Source organism: Myodes glareolus, chromosome 4 (genome assembly GCF_982192425.1).
Source record: "Myodes glareolus chromosome 4, mMyoGla1.1, whole genome shotgun sequence".
In the NCBI taxonomy this organism is placed as follows: domain Eukaryota; kingdom Metazoa; phylum Chordata; class Mammalia; order Rodentia; family Cricetidae; genus Myodes; species Myodes glareolus.
In genome coordinates, this window is record NC_142029.1 from 51,122,137 (window position 1) to 51,131,893 (window position 9,757).

Genomic DNA, 9,757 nt, shown 5'->3' on the forward strand with positions numbered 1-9,757 from the left:
AGAAGGGGGGAAACTGTGGTCAGAATACAATGTATGAGAGAAAAAAATAAAAGTGAAAACTTCAGTAAATGTATGGAATTGAAAACAATGAGTCTAGTGAGATAACCCAGACCTAAAAAGATGTTACATGTGTTCTCTCATTCAAATGTTAACATGGGGATGTTAGTGTTGATGCTTCAGATATTTAATTTGGAGTACTCATAGGTCATGAAAATCACAAGTAGCAATGGGTGGGGCAGTTCAAGAGAGAGGCTATAGAAAGTTGTGATATAAAGTCTTAAAGGGTATTAATGGAACAGGAACTATTAAATTAGGGTGGGGGTGGGGGTGTGGCATAGAGGAGGGAACTATGAGTAGGGATGAATATATTATACAACTCATAAGTACCTTATTTAACTCACATATATGTATTACAAGAGTTGAATGCAGTTACCTGATAACAGCATGACTATTAGACACCACAGTCTAATAATAATTTAAAAAATTAAAATCTTTTAATTGTACATTATGGTGTTACTACAAATAAATAAAAAGCCCAGTGTCAAGAGGGGTTGCTGCTTTTGTAGCTGTTGCTCAGTGGGGTCCCTGAAAAACTCCAAAGCTATTGTCAGTGCTGGAAGTGGTTACCTTCCAGACCTGGACAGAAAGACCCTATTGTGGAATAGATTGTGGAGATATTAGGCTTTTCCTGACCTAGAAGCCTCATGCCTGCTTTCTAGCTTTCCTAGTGCTAGAATGTTCTGTGTACACTCTCAGAGGACCAAGGTATTCATCAGTCTTACCCAGCTGTGAACCCCATTAGCTCAAGACGGACGAGCCTGTCAAGACATGGCCACTCATACAACAGTTGCACAAACATCATTGGCATAGCCAGACGCTTCCTGCTTGGATTTAAGGTTCAATCTTCAAGTTGAAACATGCACCTGACACCACTGTTGTCGATAAATCTTTGTCTTGACAGGTCTTAGGCTCTAGGGGAGAACCACTATTATGCTACCAAACCAAAACTAATAAACTGACTTCTAATTATAATGATAAATGACTTAATATTATATCAACGGATTAATGTGTTGCTCAGCTTTCATAAGAAAATCTTTTAATTGTACATTATGGTGTTACTACAGAGACCCAGAATTGACCAAAGTACACAGAACAACGATTGAGGAATGTTCAATACTGGATAGAACATATATATATTATGTCCCCTCCTCCAAAAATTCGGGGATTATTGCAGAAGAGGGTGCAGAAAGAACGTAAGAGCTAGTGGGGTAGGGAAATACAAGGGAGTAGATGCCTCCAGATAGTCTCACTTAAGGGACTTTACCAACGCTCATACTGAAGGGACAATCTTGTCTGCAGACTTCATCCTCAGACTGCAATTGTCTCCACCAAACCTCAGACTGCCTGACCTCCTTTCTCTTTCTGCCTTATATTCTTCTCTCCACCCAACATATCATTACTGTCTCATCCTCCCTAGTGCTGGGATTAAAGGCGTGTGATCCCAAGTACTGGGATCACCTTTGTGTGAGCTCTGTTTCTCTTTTAGACAATGTCCATCTTGTGCAGACCAGGATGGCCTTAAACTAACAGAAATCCCACTGCCTCTGCCTCCTGAGTCCTGCCACCACTCACTGACCTCTAGCTGTTGAGCTCTGCATTTTGATCTTTAGGCAAGATTTATTTGTTAAAACATCTCATTTGGATGAAGACCTGTGCTGTAACTGGTACAAACAGTCTGGCATTAAAGGGAAAGCCTGCTGTGATGGAAGTAGACATGTTCTCCACGCCTTCTTTCTGGCTTTGGAAGCAGGCCTGTCCTCTAATTCAAAAGCCACCAAGACACTCCTATGCTTTCCCCTGTTACTATAACACAGGTTTCTGTTGAGTGGGAATTTCTTGGTTACTTTTAAGCTTCACCATTAGTAGAGTGTGCTGACATGGTAACATGGAGAGCCTCAGCAGTAACTGCCATGATGGTGGCAGCAACAGCCAGAGGAGCAACAGTGATTGAAGGGCAGCATAAGAGCTTTAGCAGTAGGGCAGGAGATGAGGTAACAGATGACAAGGTCTATGAAGAGCTGAAGACCAGAAGCTGAAGACAAGAGATGAAGACCAGAAGCTGTAGATCTCCTGAATGGCAGAGTTTCAGAGCCTTAAGGGCTGAGCGTCTCTGAATAGTCTGTCTCTTGAGGAGCAAATGATGTTATAAAGCTTATCATACAACAAAATTGTGATTGTGAGCCGCTCACTATCCATAAAAGCAAAACCTCACACAAATGACTCTGGAAGCATGGCCAAGCAACAAATTCTCCTAACTTACATAATAAATCCCATTTCTTGTAGAGATGCCATTCTTCCTAAGAATTGTGCTATTCCTCCTGTCCACTGTGTTTGTTCCTTATTGAAACTTTTATATTAAGCTGGGAAGGTGGCACAGGGGGTAAAGGGGCTTGACAAACTTGAGTTCATATCCACAGAACCCATATAAAAACCAGGTGTGATAGCTCTTCTGGGTAGATGGGAGAGAAACACAGCAATTTCCAGGAGTTCTTGAGCAAGATAGCTTCAGTATACATCAGAAAAACAAAACAAAAGAACACCCAAAAACCAAAACCAACCAAACAAATGAAGTCAAGGATTTCTACTGTACATGGTTGTCATATGGCCTCCACAAGTGTTGTGGTATGTACATATAACACACTCACACAAACATGTCATACATGCATGCACATGTGCGCCCACACACACACACACACACACACACACACACACACACACACAGTGAACAAGAGGAGAGAGAGAGAGAGAGAGAGAGAGAGAGAGAGAGAGAGAGAGAAAGACAGAGACAGAGAAAGAGAAAGAGAAAGAGAAAGAGAAAGAGAAAGAGAAAGAGAGAGACACAGAGAGATACTCTTCCGGGTGGTAGTGGTGCACACCTTTAATCCCAGAACTTGAGAGGCAGAGACAGGTGGATCTTCGTGAATTTGAGGCCTGCCTGTTCTACAAGAGCTAGTTCCAGGACAGGCTCCAAAGCCCTGTCTCAAAAAACCAAAAAAAAAAAAAAAAAGTAAAGAAAGAATGATACTCTTTCTCTTATCATTCTTTCTGACCACAACAGATATGACTATATAACTTTAGAGATTTGTTATACACATTTGTATATAGACAAAATATTTGTATATTATATTAAGAATGGTTATTTCAAAAAATAGGATAACAGTGTTGTTCATTTCTTAATTATACTTCTCAGTTTCTCATTTTTTATAGATAGAATATGTTGGTTTTGTAAGCAAGGCATACTAAGTGTATGTTAATGTAAAAATCTAGCTTTGTCAACATGTTTGCTTCTTGGCATCCATCACAGAATAGACTTTATGCTTGGAGATATGGAAAGAATAACCTTTAGCCTTTATTACAAAGGCCAAAGTTTCATTTTCAAGCACAGCATATTTTCTTAATTAGGACTGTTAGCATTGTCAAGGAAGAATAAAATCAGCCTGGCTGAGGACAAAGAAGATCAAATTTCTTTGAGGCTAATTAGGTCTGCAACCTTGGAGACATGTATTCAAGTAGGCTTAAATTGCATCTCCATGCTCAGAGAAAATGGAAACTCTGTTTAGGACTTAAACCAAATGGGAGGCTAGAAGTCACTGTGTTTGTTTGTCAGGAATTTTGATTGATGCTGTCAAAAATGTAGCAAAACTGAAGATGTCTTTTAGAAAAGATCTGTGACTCTCTCATTCACAGCAAAGAAAGGTCATTAAAGGTTAGCCAAAGGACAGTATGTTCACAGCCAGTTCTCAGGCGGACTCTCAAGTGGACAGGTAGAAACCTCCCTTTCGTTTAAATGCAGGGAACCAACCTTACTGTTTCTGTTTTCTTCCTGGATGGCACATGAATTTGAAAGGACACAACATGGATTCTTGGCGTGAAACAGAAGGTTATGAAATATGAACACTGTCAGAGTATGAATATTTATGCTTACTAATAACTTAATCAAAGTTTACATAAATAAACATATTAGCTTTATAATATTAAAGACTAGAACAATACAAAATAAAAGTAATCAACTATCTATATTTCAGTTATCAACCATAAAAGAGCCTGTCTATCATGTATGCAAAGGAAGCATTTGTTACTTAATGGAAATTGTGATTCCATCATTCAAACAAAATCCAGCTGAAGTTGTGCTCACACAGAAGACATAGGTAAACATTTGAAGGAGCGATGGTCAGATCCTGAGTGACTTGCTCTGATTTGGGGCTGATGGATGGAGGTTGTTGGTAGAAGATTGCACATTGTGGTTATTTCTAGGCAACAGCATTGTCTTGTGATGAACTACTTCTAAGAATCAGAGGGGTGTCTATTCAAGTACACACAGTCAATTTACTTCTCAAAATGACAGCAGCAAAATGGAGTCTTTTTTTTTCCAGTAAGCTCTGTACAAGCTATACAAAACAAATGGAAACACCCTCAGTATTTTATACATTAAAGGCTTATAAATATTGTTTTCCTAGTTTCCCAAAGATGGTTCTAACTACTTTAATTAGGTTGTTTCCCTTAAAAGAAAGCCTGTTGCCAGGGAAACTCACTCATCTGAATGGTATTAGATGGTGACACCATCTTGAGTGAAAGCAGATGTGGCACTACAACTCATTTGTCTTTCATTTAGGTAGAAAGAACAAGTAAGCTTTCAGCCATGTCTCCATTTTCCTTCTTCCAGGTTTTAAGCTTAGTATAAACAGTGCACAGGAAAGCTTAGCTGTCAATACCACAGACTGTGGAGTAGAAAGGAATGGAGTTTTACATATGGAAGTTTGGTAATAAATGCTTAATCATGAATGACTGACATTTTTTTCAAAATACTCCTCCTAAATATCAATATTTACTATTTTTTGTCAACATTTCATATAGCTGGCCCATTGAAAATAGGGGTGTGATTATGGTCTCTCCCATGTTAAGTACAGCTCTGAGATTTGTACCCATCCTTCGGAGAACTATAGTTACTGTCTGAAATGCGCTGGCACACAAGCTACCAAGTCTTCTATGTTCCTCCATAGTATCTCACTGTCTTTGTTGTTTTCCAGTTCTATAATAAACACCATGACCAAAAGCAACTTGGAGAAGAAGGAGTTTACTTTATCTTATAGCCTATCACTGAAGGAAACCAAGGAAGCAGGGTTATGGATGCAGGATCTGAAGCAAGGCTGTGGAGGGATGCTTATTTATTGGCTTTATCATGGAAATGGCTTACAGACAAATCTGATGGAGGTATTTTTTCACTTGAAGTTCTCTCCCCTTAATTACTGTTCAGGCATTTATCTATTTATTCTTTATCAATAAAAACTCAGGAGTCAAGTATCAGGGTAAGAACCTTATTGATCAGAAAAGTGGTTGAGAAGCAAACAGTTACCTCCACTTTCTCTCCATCCTTGACCCAAAATCACCTCTCTAAACTCCTCCTTACTATTTTCTGTGTCTCTCTATATGTCCTGGGTCCTCTAAAACCTCTATGGCTAATTTAGCTGGTTAGTAGCTAGTTCAACTCTTAGACTCAATGTAAATTTTATTGGCAGTCTTTGGTGGGCTGTCAGAGTGTGATTAATCAAAATATTCCAGAACAGACTGTAGTTTGTGTAAATTTGATTAAAAAAAAAAAAAAAAACTACCCAACTCACTTTCCTTCAATACAAAAGATACCATACATTAACAACTGCATACTGAACATACGGAAAAAGAAGAGAGACTGAAATTGATACAGAACTTTCTTTATATCTTTATAGTTTCAACAGGCTTTCTTGTTGAACTATCTTTATACTACCAGCCCACAAACAATAACTCGGAGACTTATTATTAATTATGAAAGTGTGGCTTTAGCTTAGAATGGTTCCTAACTTGTTCTTATAACTTAATTAACCCATATTTTAAAATCTACACAGATAAAACTGAGAGCTATGAATTAATGAGACCTGTTATTATTTTATAGTATAGCTTACTAGAACATTCTGATTATAAGAACTGGCTGAGACCTTGGTTAAAAATAAATTTTTCACCATGAGTGTCTGAAAATGTTGCTTAAATGTTTGATCTAGAATTTTACACCTTTATGCTATAATTTTCAAAATAATTGCAACTTTTTAAAAATTTTGCAGATATATTTTTATCTAAATTTCTCAGTCAATGTCAAGTATACCTTACAGATGAATAGATAATAGATAGACAGGCCTACAGATAGGGATTGAATAATAATTCATTCCAATGGTCCTACTATGGTTCTTTAGTGGTATGGGATTATCAATTTTTCTCTAAACACGAACACAACTTTGTCCAAAAATTATTCTTTCACTAGACTACTATGAGAAATTACAAGTCAATAGATTGAATAGCCTATAAAAAATGGACAATGCAGAAACTCAGTCCCAGTCCCTAGTCCATGTAGCCTTCAGTACTAGGTAATAAAAGAAGCTTTTTCTTTTAAAGCTTATTTATATGGCTCAGGGAGCCTCCTCCAGGCATTGGATGAAAGAAATCCCTGGATTTCTTAGCTCAGGTCCAGTTTCCTCATCCCACTTTCTAGGGTCTTACCTTAAATTGCCTAGACATTCTCTTCATTTTGGTGCTTTCTAGCTTCTCACGGGGCCCTAGTAAGTAATCAGCTCCTCCTTGGCTCCATTATCTCTGTGTTTCCCCCATCCTCAAAACCTTCCACTCTGTCTCATGCTCAGAATAAAAGCTCACATCAAAAATTTTCAGTGTTTTTGGCTGTGAATTATAGAAGAGAATTTAATACCCAAGTAATCAAAACACAGATATTATCCAAAGCATACCACACATCTCAGGCCTTTCATATGCCTATGCCAAGTGTTCATGTCATATGTTCAAGTGTCCATGTCTACAAGAAATATACACATGAAAAGGCAGAAAAACTTACAATGGTCATATTACAGGGTTTTTTCAGTGAAAAATCTTTTTATGGTTATCTCAACTACTTCAGATAATTGTTTTTCACAAATAAAATAAATTCTCACAAATATTTCTCAAATTTCTTAAAAATTTGTGTCTGAAGTCCTTGCAAAACAGCAAGCCACATAATACAGACCCATTAAACTTATTTCTCACCATCCTACACTAGTGCACACACGTTAATTTTGCAAACAAAGAGTCCACTGTAGGTAGGTTGTGCGGAATGTAGGCGGGCCAGCTCACAGAGCGGTGTATTAGCCCTATGGCCATGTAACATGTAACATGAGGATGTTTCTCCCATGATAAGTATGGCAGTCTCCATTTTAGAAATAGAAGTCCTCTGGCGTCCTTGAAAGAATAGTTGTTTTAGTTCTTACCAGTTCAAGTGCTCGTGTTATGAAGTCCCTTCCCTCTCTGCTTTCCCCTGTGACCCTCAAGCCAGACAAGAATTAGAAATTAGCTTTTACAAAAATCTCCTTGTAATGCCTGCCTTAAAATTTAGGAGAGAGCACCACTCTGAGAATCATACATCCCAGCTTGGAGATACATGAATTCCAAGGCACTTAACTATTCTCGGCAGTAATTTCCCGACTTGTGTAGTTATTCTCTTCCTGAAACATATTTATTCTAGCTTGCTATGAGCTGCTTCAGGTTAAAAAAATATGTATCTTAACACTTTTTGACTACCAAAAGTCACATTCTTTGCCTTTTTTGGTCAGATTCCTTGGTAGTGAGTGTGTCCTTTATTGTCAGAGTCATAAGGAGGTGGGGGTGGGTCTGTTATTATCAGTGGCAGATGCTGACTGCCTTGACATTCACTTCTCACTAGACCTGAAGGGAAGGTGAAAGCCATGACCTTTGGTGTTCACTTCTTCATTATGAGCCTGTCATTCTGAGTTTCCCTGAGAATGTGATTTTCTTCCTAAGAACCGTCTAGCGTATTAGAGAAGAAATAAACCGAGTATCTGGAGCTCTGCCCAGATCTTGCATGTCTGTGACAGGATTCGGTTGAAAAGGTCAAGTAAAAAGTCTTGATCATTTTTTTAATATATACCTAAGCCAAGAACAGTATGTGCAGGATACTCAAGAAATGTTTGCTGAATAATTAAATAACTGAATGAGCAAAATCCCTAATATTTGCAAGATATTATACTTGGCTAGCATTCTGTCCTTAATAAACTGAAAAGCAAGTAAATATAGTTATAGCATGAAATAAGAACTGGAGCTATAAAGCAAATGCAGACCGATAGCTTACCTATGTATGTCAGGTGGCTGTCATAAACGCATGAGAGTTACTGACTCCATTGTTCAAAGACAAAAATGTAGTATGCAGTTAATTGAGGGTTCATCAGATGAAGTGAGCCCCCACCTTCTTTCCTTCCTTCTTTCCTTCCTCCCTCTCTCTCCCTCCCTCTCTTCTTTTCTGGCTGCCATCCTAGTGGAAGGAGTTGCTAGGAAAGCAGGAAATACAAAAGCTCCTGGAAGACACGATGCAGGAAAGTTGCAAGTTAGAGAATGTGATGGTTTATAGAGCTGCTGAGTCCTGAGATACTGAAAGAAACCTTGTGAGGCACCTGTTAGCCTAATGTTGCTTTCCTATTATCAGTCATGGATTTATAGTTGGTAATCACCTGTGTACAATGCAAGGCCAGAGTAGGAAGTGGTAGGGCTGGTGTCTTAGTTAAGGTTTCTATTTCTGTGATAAAACTCCATGATCAAAAGCAGTGAGAGTAAGAAATAGTTTATTTCAGCTTACAGCATGTGATACATCATTCATTGAAGTCAGGGCTGGAACTCAAGACTGGATCCTGGAGACAGAAACTGATGCAGAGGCCATAGAGGGATGCTGATTATTGACTTGTTCCTCATGGCTTGTTATCCTGATTTCTAACAGTACCTAGGACCATGAGGCTAAGCATGACACCATCCACAGTAAACTGAGCTATCCAAATCATAATCATCATATCAATAACATAAATCAAGAATACACTACAGATTTGCCCACAAGACCAATCTTATGGAAGTATCTTCTCAATTAAGGGTTCCTTTATCCAAATGACTCTTGCTTGTGGTAAGTTTGACATAAAACTAGTAAATACAGCCATCACAACACTCCTAAATTTTGTCTGATAAAAAAGTTATAGGAATTTTACTCAAGCATATATGTATGTTAGAGTACATACAGATACTCTAGAATACATATATGTATATCATGCATGCATATCTATTTCTTTGTCTTTATCTCTCTTTATACAGTATTTTTCAGATTCTGAAATATCAAAATATGCACACAGAAATATCAACCTATAGTGGTAAAGCAAATGACTTATACTGAAATTATTAACTGCTTGGAATAAAAATCAAAAAGACATATTTTAATTAGTTAGCTAATTTCCTCAGAGTTTTCAGTTCTGCTGCTTCTCAACAAATAATCTAGTCATGCAAAGTCATATAGTTTTAAGATACATCATTTCCATGCTTGGTTCAGTATTTCATTACCAATGAGATGAAAGCATCCAAGCACAGTTGTAGTACTAGAAACAACACAAGGCAGGATACCTGGAATGATACCCATAATGCTAAGGATGATTAAGAGGTCAGTCTTTTATCTTTTTGTGTGTGTGTGTCTTCTGTATTGCAAGCATGATTGTGACCATTTGCACTTTCCATACAATAACACATTTAACTCTTCGAACCTATGAGGTGATAAATAATTTCATTTTGGACATGAAAAAAAAACAAAACAACAAGAACAACAAGAAGCTGGTTAGGTATTTTGTCCACGCCAATCAGT